The 13791-nt window shown below is 50.5% G+C and overlaps 1 protein-coding gene across 3 annotated transcripts in view; it reads left to right on the forward strand.

The window, feature by feature from the left end:
• Positions 1 to 1411: 1411 nt before the first annotated feature.
• Positions 1412 to 13791, forward strand: part of Grb10 (growth factor receptor bound protein 10) — a 161496-nt gene continuing 149116 nt past the window's right edge. For 2 of the 3 annotated variants that reach the window (XM_069995982.1, XM_069995984.1), the window contains exon 1: positions 1412 to 1598. The gene's annotated coding sequence lies outside the window, so the exon portion shown is untranslated. Of the gene's footprint in view, positions 1599 to 10395; positions 10453 to 13791 lie in introns of those variants that run through there. The other variant, XM_069995983.1, reaches the window with a different exon arrangement.

Below are 13791 nucleotides of genomic sequence, written 5' to 3' on the forward strand. Positions count from 1 at the left end.
CAGTCTGAATTGGAAGTGGGGGAGGAGGCGGGGGTGGGGGGGGGCGAAACTATTGGTAAGAAGCAGGCCCTTTAACAAAGGTCCCTAAAAAGGGGCTTTGGGACAATACCTGGCTCTCAATGCTTGCCCGACATTTTACTTTCTGCAAGTTCCTTAACTTCTTGGAGAGTCAATTTCCCACACCATACAGAAGGCATCTCCCTGGAACACCTCAGAAGGGCCCAAAGTGGGGGTGAAATGCAAAAGTCTTCGACTGTTTCCCACAAAGCGTCCGCTCAATCAAGGGACGTTATTGTTACAGCTGTGTTTCAGAGAGAGAAAGAGAGAGAGAGAGAGAGAGAGAGAGAGAGAGAGAGAGAGAGAGAGAGAGAGAGAGAGAGAGAGAGAGAGAGAGAGAGAGAGAGAGAGAGAGAGAGAGAGAGAGAGTCCGAGAGACCGAGACCCCAATTGATTATTGTTATCCCGTGTGCATGACTATTTCGACCTGATACAGACACGAAGAACCGTGCTGCTGGGGGACGGTTTTTCATGAACTCAGGAGCCCATCCAGGAATCACTTCTGTGTGTTTCAGGTCTGACTTCTTTGAATCCCCAGGACATCTTTTCAGGCGGGCCATTGTTGGGATACTCAAGCTTGGCTGCTTGCGTCCAGAAAGGGGGAGAGGGGGGAAAAAATGGAAGGGCCTCCCCCTCCTCCCTTCCTCCCGATACTCACGAGCAGACGTGGAGTCTGAGGCTCAGAGAGGTGAGGCCCCAAGAAAGACCTCAGCGGGTTGTGAGCAAACCCACGTTTTCCTGTTCTGGGGCGCGGGGACCGCCTGCCCCCGACCTCGGGTCTGGCGGCGGCAGCCCGTCCCGCCCGTCCCGCTCGCCCCGCTGCGGACGCGCGCTCGCTCGTGTGCTTGGGGTTTGGACTGAACTGAGCAGACTTTTTTTTTCTCTTTTTTTGGAGTTTCAAACAATTCGCTTGCAAATTGCCTTTCGGGACAGGTCCGATTTGTCTTTCGCTGGCGCGGCCGCGGGAGCCTCGCCTTTGGCGCGGTCCGGCGTCTAGGGGTCCCGCAAGGCAAGAAAGAAGTGTGTGTGTTGGGGGTGGGGGGACCCCGCGCGCGCCGGCCTCGGGGGGCGGGAGTCTCCGGGAGCCTCGGGCCCCCGCGGCTGCTCGGCCTGGGCCCCGCGCCCCCCGCGCCACGCCCTGCGCCCAGGCCGCGGCTCCTCCCGCGCTGGCGGCCGCCGAGCGGTCCGGGCGGCGGCGGGCGGCGGGAGGAGGAGCAGGAAAAGCGGCCGGGGGAGGAGGCGGAGGCGGCGGCGGCGGCGGCGGCGGCGGCGGAGGCGGAGGCGGGGAGGGCGGGCGGGGCCGCGAGAGTTTAAAGCCCATCGAGGGGGTGGGGAGGCCCCGAGGAGGCAGGAAGGGAAGGGAGCTGCGGCCAGTCGGGCGGGCGGGCTCGACTGTCTGTGACCCGCGGGAGCCCAAAGTTTCCGTGCAGCCCTCGGCAGCGCGGTCCGTCCGGGACCGTCCCACGCACCTCCTTCGCCCGGTGGGGACCCTGCGCCCGCCCGCGGCCACGCGGAGGCGGCGAGGAGCAGCGCCGCGGCAGGTACGGAGTTGGGCGGGGAGCGCGGCGGCAAGTTACTTTTGTGGTCCGCGCCCCGCGGCCCCGGGCCGGGCCGGGCCGGGCGGGTCCCCGCGTCGTCATTGTCTACGCGCTGGCCGGCCGGCCGCGGCTTGGGGACGCCGGGCCCCCGCGCGGAGGCGAGGCGGGCGGAAGGGCGTCGCCTGCGGGCTGGGGGCTTCGGCGTCCCCCAGGCCCCTCGGCGGGTGGCGCTGGATGGCGGGACTTGGGGTGTCGGATGCGGGGCCGAGGCGGGCCGGGCGCCCCCGCCGGGCTCTCCCCGTTGCGCTCCCGACCCCTGGGGGGAGGTGTGGAGCCCGAGCGGCGCATTCTTGAACCATCTTGTCAGACGCCAGCGGCTTGGGGGGGTTGGGGCGGGGGCTGCGGTCAAGGCCGCGTTCTCGGGGGGCCACCGCCCTTAGAGGGGTGGGCGCCCGGGCGCCCCTGGAGCCCGGGGTGCTCCCGCTGCGCGGCGGGGCCTCGGCGCGCGCGCCAGGCGGGCGGGGCAGCGGTGCCAGACACTCCCAAGTCCCGAGCGCGGCCCAGCCTCGGACGGAGGATCTTTTTTTTTTTTTTTCCTTCTTCTTCTTCTTCTTTTTCCTCTTCTTCTTCCCTTTCCCCGTTCTTTCTTTCTGTCTTTTCTTTCTTCTTCTTCCACCCCCCCCCCCCCACACACACCTCAGCTTGATGCTGGTAAGTGGCCCTGTTCACCCGCCGCTGGGGCCTTAACTTCAAGTTTGAGGGCTCGCGAACTAGCAGCCCGCCAGCCGTGGAAACGTGATAAGAGCGGGTACCGTTTGCAGAAGGAAATTTCTGATGCAACTCCCTCGCCTTTGCTGATTGCCTCCCTTCTCCCAAACGCCTGCCCAGCGAGGGCCCTGGAGCATGTGCGTTATGGAAATTAGGGTATTCTTTACTTTTTATTGTGTTCGTCTTTTCTTGAGATGGGAAGAAAGGCGAACTTCTTATTGTTTGCTTTGACCGAATCGTGGGGGTAAAGTAAGAGAGCCACAGGTGATTTTTTTTTCTCAAAAAAAAATTATTATGAAAACCAGCTCCTCAGATCTTTAGGATGCAATTTGTAATATTCTTTTCTGGCCAAGTGTTTCATTCAAGAGATGCAAATAAAAGACCCAAAACAAGTAGCGCTCGTGAGTAAATAAGCGATTATTGCACAACTTTCTCTTCGCCGCTGTTTTAAAAGGCCAGGCCCAGAAGACTTTGTTTCAGAAAATGCTGATTCAGCCGTTTGGAGCCCCCGAGTTTCAAAAATGGTGCTCCATTTCACGTTTCACTCCTCTTTATGAAGAACTCACGTTGTTAGCGCAGCAACAGGGTTTACACAGGGTTTGCACTCCAGAACTGGTAATATTTTAACAAGAGCTGACCTAGAGCTCCTCTTTCCAGGAGGACAGATTAGGTGGAAGCTTTCTTCTGCAGCAGAAGAAATTCCCTTCGTGCTAAGGCCATGGGCGAATGGACTTTTAGGAGAGTATTTTTAGTAAATAACTTTTCTCAAAGTAGTCGCCTAAAAGCCCCGAAGTCAAAGCGCTTCCATAATGATTCTTGAAGTCTAGAATTTTTTCTTTCTTGCCTGTTAAAAATCAAAACTCTAGAGTTACTTACTAAAGTTATTATTTGAGTTTTTTTTTTTTTTCTGGGAGTATTTGAAAAAGAAAGACTGCCCAGGCCAATCCCCAGATTATGGGGAGGGAATTTGAGGACAGAGTTACACGCCTAGCAGGCATTGCAGTAACTGAGAAGTGAGCCACTGATACTTTGGTAGCTTTTCACAGTTTACAAGACACTTTCAAAACCCTTGTTGCTTTTAATTCACGGCACAGACACCCCTGAACCCCATTTTACAGGTCTGGGAACTAAGGTTCGGGAGGTTGATTGGCTTTCCCAAGGTCTTAACAAAGCTTAGAACCCAGCTTAGTCTAAGCTTTGGGTTTCTTTTGTTCCTGTGTGTTTTATACCTCTGCAAAAGCACATTGGCTTCTGAAAGAGAAATGATCTGGAGGAGATTTGCCAGCCACAGTCCCAGAACTTAGAGGCTCTGGAATGTGTCTTTAGTCCAGCGCCTCTCAGCCTTCAAGATTAATGCCATATAGGGGGAGCCATTATCAATAGTTTTTATTTTTTACACTTGAACACGATTTGCTTCAAAGAAACAACTTTGATACTCAAATTGTGATTAATTTTTTGGGGTCCAAGAAGACAAAACTTTGATATTCACGAACTTATGAATAATTTTTCTTTGTTTCAAAGGAAAATCAACTTTGGTTTTTTATGAAATTATAAATTTGGTATGGTAGTGTATTGTCATTTAAGTAGAAAAGCTGGGAACTGCCACATCACCTGGTGTCTGCTGCTTTTGGGAGCAGTGTTGGATTAGTCAAAATGGTTTTCTTTGCTGGATCAGAAAGCCAGAACTGAAAAGGTTTGTGGTGGCCACCATAATTCCAGTTCTGGGCAGCCTCAGTCCTGTTAATAGTCACTATCTTTTCTAATATAAGCATTTAAAGCTAGGAGTTTCCCTCTATGTACTGCTTTGGCTGCATCACACAAATTTTGATGCTCCAGTCATGATTTTCTAATGAATTTCGATTCAGCAATAGAGGAGGTTATGGAAGGAATTGAGGCAGGCAAGCTACCTGCTGGCCAGGGGCCTTGGGATTTGGTTCTGCATGCTAATGCTCTAATCCATTCAAGCACTGGAGAGTACTGAATTCACATTAGTATTTGAGTTACACGTTTTTGGGAGCTGTGTCTATTCCAGGACACCCTTATTTTGGTCTGAGGAGCACTTCTGAACTGATCTCTAGAGGCTTTTGTCTACCCTCTTAGGAATCACTAGGCCTGATAGAAGAGCAGGAAGGTTAAAACTATCCATCTGTACACTCATAGAAAAGCAGATTTCTTTAACATAATGGAATAAAAGTTGGTACACATTTCCTTTGAGATGCCCCAAACAAAGACCATTTTCAAGGATTATAAAAAAAAAATGATCTCAAAAGCAGCGATGAGTGTTTTTGTTTTCTGCTTTTGGATAGGGCATGCCCCACTTTTCCCCATGCTAGAACATTTGTGTGGATTTTGGGAAGATTTTCCTTGTTCGGATTCTAAATATGAGGAACTTGTTATTTGATCTGGGCCCAGCAGCGCAGTGGATTTGGCTGTTAACGTCCATCAGTCAATGGGAATATGTGCTAGAGAGGAAATGCCTTTCCCACCATTCCATTCCTGTTATGCTTTGTTTGACCAGGGCATTGGACAACAGCAGTTAGGCACGTTGCCTTGGCTTGACTCTTGGTCCTATTACATGTTTATTGGCCTGGAGAGCCTTAACTAGTCTCAACTGTAGAATGGAAATTATGGAGCGCATGCTCTTTCTCCCCCCCTCTCCCTCTCCTCTTCTCTCCGTCTTCCTCTCTCCCTCTCTCTCTCCCTCTCTCCTTCTCTCTCCCCCTCCCTCTCTCCCTCTCCCTCTCCCCCTCTCTCTTTCCCTCTCCCTCTCTCTCCTCCTTCCCCTCTCCCTCTCCCTCTCCCCCTCCCTCTCCCTCTCCCCCTCTCTCTCCCTCTCCCCCTCCCTCTCCCTCTCCCTCTCTCTCCCTCTCCCTCTCTCCCTCCCTCTCCCTCTCTCTCCCTCTCCCCCTCTCTCTTTCCCTCTCCCTCTCTCTCCCCCTCCCCTTCTCCTCCTCTCCCTCTCTCCCTCTCTCTCTCCCTCTCTCTCCCTCTCCTACTCCCTCTCCCTCTTCCTCTGCAGAGCTCTCCCTCTCTCCTCTTTCCCCTTGTAACAAGGCACATGGCACAGGAAAGTTCAATGCATGTTTGTCCTTATTGAGGGCCATTTCTGTCACCACAGTTCAGGCACAGCTGGGGGCTTGGGATGGATCTTCACTTGTAGTGCAGCATTGTGGATTGCTGTCTTTTGCCCATCTGTGTGCCCTTAGGTGTATCACTCTGGTGGCTCCATGGGTCTCTTGACAAAGGAAGAACCCTGCCAGATGCTGGCAGCTCTGTTCTCTATTCTTTCTCTTCCTATCACATAAAGGCCAACAACTAGGGACTGTTAAGTTTGCTTATGTCATTTTTTAGTTTCCTCCCTCCCTCCTTCATTCCCTCCCTCCTTTTTCCTTCACTCCCTCCTTTTTCCTTCCTCCCTTCCTTCCTTCCTTCCTTCCTTCCTTCCTTCCTTCCTTCCTTCCTTCCTTCCTTCCTTCCTTCCTTCCTTCCTTCCCTCCTTCGTTCCTTAGTTCCTTCCTCCCTCCCTCCTTCCCTCCCTCCCTCCTCCCCTCTCCTCTCCTCATACACTCTGTCTTTCTCTCTTTCCTTCCTTCTTTTCTCTTTTCTTTTCTTTCCCTTTTTCTTTTCTTGTCTGTTTGCTGATGGAGATTGGAATCCCACAGCCTTACTCAGGCTAAGCAAACACTTTACTACTGAGCTATGTCCTCTAACCCCTTATTTAAATTGTTTAACTTTATCCCTAGAAGTGGTAGCTTCCAACTGAAACTCTCTATAATAAAAACCCTTTATGATACCAGAAATCTAATATAGGTTGAGCATCCCTAATCTGAAAATTGGAAATCTAAAATGTTCAGAAGTCTGAAATTTGGTGCTATAAGTAGAAAGTTTATTTTAGGTACAAAATTATTTAAAAATATGGTGTGTAATTACCTTGGCCATGTGTATATAATAAGAATATGTTTAAACTTTAGTCTCATCCCCAAGATATCTCATTATGCAAATATTCCAAAATAAACAAAATGAGACAGAAAAATCTCCTCCCAAACAAGAAATCTCTTGATACCAAGAACTTCAGAGAAAGAAATACCCGTAGCAATAATTCTAGGATGTTCCTTTTCTAAAGCTTAGTGACCTAAAGCTACCATAAGTGCCTTCTAAAGTTCTAAGTTTAGATGTTTCCACAGAAGCCTCCAGAGAGAGGAGAGTACCTCTCACTGAATCTGGGCCCTGCTTGGGAGTGCTGCCTTTACAAGGTCTCCATGTTGGGTGGAAACCTTTAGCTGTTCTCATAGGTGGCTTTAGCCAGAGCCAATGGCATCCATCTTTTCACCCTGGCTGAAGGCGGCCAAGTCCAGGCTGTGGTGTGTTTTCTGAGAGCCTCCAAGTTGCCATTTCTAGGGATCTGTCTGTTCTCTTTCAATGAAAATTGTGTGGATCTCACAGAAACTTCTCCAGGATGTTCCTAGAGAGATGAGAACATTATGCGCCCTGGCCTGCATCTCCATATTGGGGTACTGGAGCCTAGGAGGAGGGAGAAGGTGGGAAGCAGAGCTCCTTGCTTCCTTGTTGGGTCATCTCTATATGTCAGGCCTTGCCTGGCCCTGCTCTGTGCTCTGGGGCCCACAAGGCTGTGTGGACACAGGCAGCCCCTGTTGAGGGCCTCCCTCTGCAGCTGGGGTACTGCTTCTGCCTCCCAGCCTATCCCTAGAGTACCCCACTCTGTTCATCTGGAAGGTCACCTGGCTTTGCAGTTCCTCAATTCCCACTCCTCCTCCCCCCCAACTTAATTTGATTTTCTAATTGTGTATTCTGTCAGAGTTCTAAACAAAGGCCTCACTAACACAGTGCACCTTCCCAGATGCTAGTATTACAACTACTTCCTTGACTTTTCCCCAAAGAAGGCAAAGATTTCGCCCTCTTACCCATCCTGCCCTGACTCCTCCTGCTCCCAAATCCTCTCTTTTGGTAAATCTGGCCACATCAGAATGTAGAGTGGTGAGTCTGCTCTGAGTGCTGCTCCTATCTGAGCCATGTACTATACCGTGAAGACTTGATTATTGTGTAGGACATTTTGTTTTCTCTTGGAGTCTTTTCTTTCTTTCTTTTCTTTTTTGCTTAGATGTTTTTATGTCCATATCATCTCTATGTCCCCCAACCTTACCCAGTTGTGTCAGTCTGGGGTTGCATTATGTAATCTCCCAGTTTTGTCTTTTGCGAGCTATCTCCCAGGTGCCCTTTGGCCACATAGCTGGTCACTGAGGGCTCCCTGCACAGCTGTCAACTTGGAATCGCCTCCGTCATCCTGGAAATGCCCTTTGCTTTTTCTCTTGGGTCTCATGATTTCTACTTTCTTGGCTTACTCCCAGAATTTGATGGAGAACATTTCTATAACAGCTTCCAAGAAAAGAGAGACAAAGGATGTAAATTTTTGAGGTCTCGCATGGATGAAAGTGTCCTTATTCTAACCTCACAGTTACTAATTTGTCTGAATATTAATAAATTGAAGATAGTTTTCTCTCAAAAATTTTTGAAGGCTGCCACTGTCTTTAGGCAGCAGGGGGTTGAAAATGAGGCTCATCTGCTCTCATGTTAGAGGCTTTGTGTGGACATCTGAGGCTTTTTCTGTCCATCCACTTCAGAAGCACATGGCTAAGAAGCTAGATGGAGCTGTATGAGTGGTAGCTTTGCCTGGCTTTCTGTGGATGGAGGCCTGGCTGGCCTGTGGTGTGGGCACTCCTGACCCCATGCCTTAGGGTTTCTTCTTCTCTTAGAAATGGTACTCAGGGTGCATTTGTGACCCAGGTAGATTTAGCCTGGGAGCAAAGGCTTAGCTATGCCTGCTAGCCCCTGCCCAGAGACCTATCTCACTTTTACAAAAGAAGTCCCACACCTTCCCTGCTCGTGGGAGCTGGGCTTGAGGACCTGAGGTCTCACTGCTTCTTAGACTTCCAACTTATTCTCTTGTTTTAGATTCTACCTTTCCTCCATTTCCAGAAATAAATAGTGGTTATAGATCCTGAGATACCAAGCTATGTGTCTTGCTTTCGGCCTAGCTTTCATCTCTCTTTTGTAGTCAGTTACCCTTTGCCCACTGCCTTCGGTGTCTTTTAAAGATTCTCTTCTTGTTGTGACAGATCAAAATGTGTGTCCAGTGGGTCACAAGGCACAGGCCTGGAGGGTGGCTGTGCTGTTTAGGCAAAGGTGATCTCCCTCCAGGCTCAGAGCAGGTTTAGGGACACATAAAGCCACTTTTGCAGGGTTGACTGCAGAGGGAACCCAGATTCTTCTGCCAGTATCTTGCTCTAGGCTTTGAGCATGTCACCTAATCTCACTGAGGTTGATTTCTGTTAGAAGCTCTGAGTTGGATCCTGTGCTTCTAAATGTATTTTTTTTTTTTTTTTTTTTTTTTGGGCAGTGTGGTATTTACTCTGAAACATCTCCACTGAAGAGGCCCCAGCAAGAGTTTCTAGCCTTCCCACCTTTGGTGATAAGGAGTTGGGCGGGCTGTTTGTGGTCAGACTGAGAGAAGGGCTTGTTGCTTTGTGATTTGGGCTTAACACCCTGCTGGTGGCCTATTCTCAGAACCTGCTCAAATCTCCTTTGTCTGTCTTCTTTACAGTGCGGGCATGACCCCCTTGGAGCAGCCCCAGGGTGATCATCTATGGTTTCCTTCGGTGCTTTTGGGGACCTGAGCCTACCTCCTAGTCTGCTAGTTGTGGGCAGCTTTTCTGCTCTTCTGCACATGTGCCCAAGATGAGCATTTTTGAAGCTTCTAGCTCCCTCTGTAGAGTACAGTGCAGTACCTCAGTTTCCAAATCTGTTGTTCCCTGTTGATTCTTGCTGTGCTTGCTGCCATCTAGCTTTTCCCACCATATTCTCTGCTAGAGGCGTACAAAATCTACTTCTTACCAGCTCTGTGCCCTTGTAAAAAGTCACAAAAAAGATCTCCAACCCTTTTCTGCCTCCTTTATTACAGGCTTGTATACAGTTGGCTTTCCGCATTTGTGGTTCAGTGTCCACAAATTCCAGCAACTGTGGGTCAAAAATATTCATAAAAATTGCTTGTGTACTCAACTTTTTTCTCTATATTGTCCCCTGACAATACAGTGATAACGATTATTCATATAGTATTTACATGTACCAGGTATTTTAAGTTATCTAGAGGTGACTTACAGCACACAGAAAGGATGTCTGTTGGTTGCAAACATGTCCTTTTATATAAGGGACTTGAGCATTGGAGAATCCTGTTATCCGTGGGGGTTCTGAAACCATTTTAGGGGGATATTGAGAGACAATAATTTGTGTGTGTGTGTGTGTGTGTGTGTGTGAGATCACAATTGACAGTCTCCCCTTTTGCGTCCTTTGTTGCAAGTGTGTGTGTGTGTGTGTGTGTGTAAGGTGACTAGCACATATTGATACACAGTACATACTATTTTTCTTGCTATGTCTATGTAAACGGATTCCTACTTTCTCATTGATGTCCAATAGCGTGATGCCTATGGCTTCCAGAAGGAGCCTCTTCCTTCCCGGTTGTTCCTGTTCTGACATTTTGGGAAGGGGTATAAGGCGACAGCGATCCTGCAAGCCTAGGATGAGCTGGCCTTGGTCACTCACAGCCCCCTCCAGCCTTCCTTCTCCCCCCCACCCCTCTGCCGCGGGTCTTGAGATGGTGCGCCTGACTTTTGGTGGGCCCAGCACTCAGCCCCGCGCTCTGTATGTGCTTTAACGGGTGGACATGGAGGACTTTCCGCGGCAGGAGCGCGGCCAGGCAGCGCGTTCTTGCCCATCAGGGCGGAGTGGGCCTGTGGGGGAGGGGAGGAAGCGTTGCAGGGAGCAAGAGGTTCTTCAGGGTTGCCATGAGAACCAGGGATCCGGGGATTGGGCAGCAGAGGGCCCCCGCTGGGCCTCGGGGCGTGGCTGCGTCACATGGGTTCGGTCCTGGGGTTCCCGTAGTGCGCAAGGACCCAGCCGCGTCCCTCGTCCTCCTGGTCCTCACGGTTGCCTGGTCCCCTGGAAGCCGAGGAGCGCGGTGGAGGACCCGGGACCGGCGCGGCCGCGCAGGCCTCCCGGCACCTGTGCAGAGATGGGGGTGGGTCCAGTCGGGCACGTTCGGGAGGCGGGGCGGGATCGCACCCTTGCCGGGATGGCGTCCCCGGAGGCGGTGTGTAGGTTCGCTTAGCGTGTTCGTGCGCGTTCGCCTGGATTCCGCGGCAGCTCCGGCCTCGCGTTCGGTTTGCCTGCGCTGCAGGCCCGGGGTTGGGGCCGAGCCTTGGAGAACCGAGGCGAGCCGCGAGTCCGGGAGCTGTCCATGCCTGCCGAGCGCTGTCCACGCGCCGGGCGCTGCCGGGCTCGGAAGTCCTCCTCCGGCCGGCAGCGCGCACGCAGCGACCCCGTGCGGCAAAGGCTGCGTTAGCCGGTGCTCCAGGTACGCAGGTGGGCTCCGCCATCGGGAGGTGTTTTTTGGGGGGGGATCGGGGGGTCTGGAGGTAAGGAGAGACCAGCCAAGGTCACGGTGGTCAGCCGGGAAGGGCCAGCTCTGCGCAGTGCGCTCCGGCGCGAGCGAGCGGCAGCTCGCCGGCAAAGCTCGCGAGCGAGCGCGAACGCCTGGCGGTCTCGGCCGCGCCGTGCCGCGCTGCTGCGCTGCTGCGCGGCTCGCCGTGCCGCTGCTCGCGCCAGCTCGCCGGGCTGTCCGGGATCGCGAGAACCTCTGTGGGTGTTCGCCGCCGTAGGGCAGAATTATGTAACCATTTTCTTTTTTTAAAAAAACCCCTTAATTGTTTAATATTATGTAACAAATAGTAACTGTGCCTGCATAGACCGCGAACGAACTCGGAGACGTAGCATCCGCTCCTAGCCAAGTGGAGGGCAGCGGTGCGGGAACTAGCTAGCTTGGGGGAACGCACAGATACGGGCATCCGGGGTAACTGGACCTTTTTCTTCTTCTTCTTCTTCTCTTCTTTCTGTTAAAAATGGAACACCGACGTCTACTGGATCGTCTTTTAAACCTTGCTGGAGTATAGTTCGACATAAAAGCCTTGGAAAAACACATCTTTTTTTTTTTAACTGTGTCCCGATCTATCCAAAAGGGGGAAAAAACTACCTCCTACTCTTAAGGAAAATAGCAATTCGTGAGAACTATATGAGGAAGATTTTTTTCCCATCAGTTTTATGTTTTTGATGGAGTTCACCACATTGTGCAGATGTACACGTAGATCTTTGCTCTCGATCTCGAGGGGAATGAAAAAAAAAAGCAGTTAGATCACCTGTTTACTCGTTGACTGGCCCTTTCATCAGCTGCCATTTTTCTTTGATGACAGGAGCCCCTGCTAGTGTATTAAAGGAGGCCTGGACAGAGGAGCCGGCACCCAGTTAGCTATTGTCTGGGGACACCGCGGTCTGTCCTAATAACGGCCTGACTCCTAGGCCAGCGAGTAAAAAGTGGGTGTTTTTCGTCATCGTCCTTAGCTTTAAGACTTAAATGCAGTAAATGACTGCGGGATTTTGACCTGTTGGTGGCTAGGAGAGTTTGTGTACTGTCTGTATTCAAGCGTCTCTCTCTGCTCTTTTTCTTTCTGCCCGGTTGGTAGGGCCTGTTCATGTTTGAAGTCGGAATAGACCTTTAGTTTCGGCCCTACTGTGTTTTAAACATATTGGGTAAGGATGAGGGAGGTGGTAGGCAAGGGGAGATGGGCTTATTGGGATTTTCCTCTCTTCTATCTGTCCAGAGAAGAAAGATGGCAAAGGACACTTTCATTTCTTTTCCAAGAACCCCTGCAAGGAAACATGATGAATTGTAAGGTGGGTGTGAGGTCATGGTGTAGATAAGAGTTGGATCCCTTTGTGCTTTTTGCCCCTCCTTGTTTCTGGAAAACAGGGAAAATAGTCCCTGTCTTGCAGAATCGAGGATGGTGGACACTTAATTGTGGAGGGAGACAGTAAACAGAGTTCATGACATTTTCACTAGGGCTTTGAAAGGGGATAAGACCAGTTCCAGTTTGGTAAAATTACATATACATACGTGTGTGTATGTATGTGTGTGTGTGTATGTGTGTGTGTATGTGTGTATATATATGTATATATATATATATATACATATATATATACATATATATATATATATGGGTTTGAAAGGGGGTAAGGCCAGCTCCAGTTTGGTAAAATAAAAAATGTGAGTTATTTTTAATTCCCGAATCTCTCCTAAGTGTTTCCATGAGCAGTTACTCCTCCAGCCCTCATGTAATTACCACCCAGAGCTGGGCTTCTGAACTTTCAGAGAACACTGCATCTTTTGAATTTTAGAATTAGGTGACATTTAGGCAACCGTCTGAACTCACTGACGTTCAGCCCTTGTGGTCCTCTCCAAAGCCAGGCAGCTTCTCGGAGTATGTGCTTCTGACTTAGTGAGAATGTCTTAGGAAACTCGTGCGGACTGGCACAGTTTTACATTCCTTCCAGACTGCTCTGATGATGCCCAGGTGGCAGAATATGTGGGAAAAGAACAGCAATTTCATGGTTTGAGCTCTGAACACTCACTGTTCCATGGGTATCGACACTTAGCTTGGTGCAGCTGACTTGCTAAGCCTGGGAAATGGAGTCCCCGCCATTTCTAGAGGCACACACCACAGGTGACTCTTAATGGGCACAACGCTGGATGACAGATGCTGTGTTCTGGGCCTTGTCACCACGTGGCCTTCTGGTGATTAGGTCAGAAAGTTGGCAGCTCCCATCTGGCAGAGTTACTGCCTTCATTGGAGGGACAAGGGCAGAAAGAGGGGTAGTATGGAGGCAGTCTGAGCCTTCTGGACCCAGGGAGGTCTGGAAGCATGTGTCATAAGAGAGGTCTTTGTGTGGGCCTTCTTGTTCTCTCTTATTCGATCATACTTAAAAAAAGGAATTGGCTCAATCCCCAGGGCTCACCCGGCTCCACCCAGCACAGGACACTGAGAAGCAGATCTGGCAGCTGGCACGCCACTTGTGGCATCCAAAATTAGTGTGATGGACCCTATTTACTCCTAATCCATAGAATTCGCTCCAGAGGGTGCCCTACGTGCTATGATTTGACTTGTAATTTTCCAACTTTATGGTGGTGTGAAAAGCAGTACGCATTCAGTAAGAAACCGTTCTTCGAGTTCTGAGTTGTGATCTTTTTCTTGGGCTAGCGATACATGCTACAGTCCTCTGTTGTGATTCTTGGCAGAGGTGGGTGAGCCACAGCTCCCAGACAGCCACGCGATCATAAGGAGGAACAACTGACCCTCTGTAGTATACTGAGTTGCTATGATGTGCCCATAGGTTGGCTTAGGGAAATGTATTTCAGCTTACGGTATTTTTAACTTATGGTGGGTTTATTGAGACATAACCGCATTGTAAGTCAAGGTCTATCTGTAGTTGGAAATGACCCACAAAGTCCCTACCCATCCCAAATGCT

Source organism: Dipodomys merriami, unplaced genomic scaffold (assembly GCF_024711535.1).
Source record: "Dipodomys merriami isolate MVZ:Mamm:240054 unplaced genomic scaffold, mDipMer1.0.p SCAF_5, whole genome shotgun sequence".
NCBI classification, from domain to species: Eukaryota; Metazoa; Chordata; class Mammalia; order Rodentia; family Heteromyidae; genus Dipodomys; species Dipodomys merriami.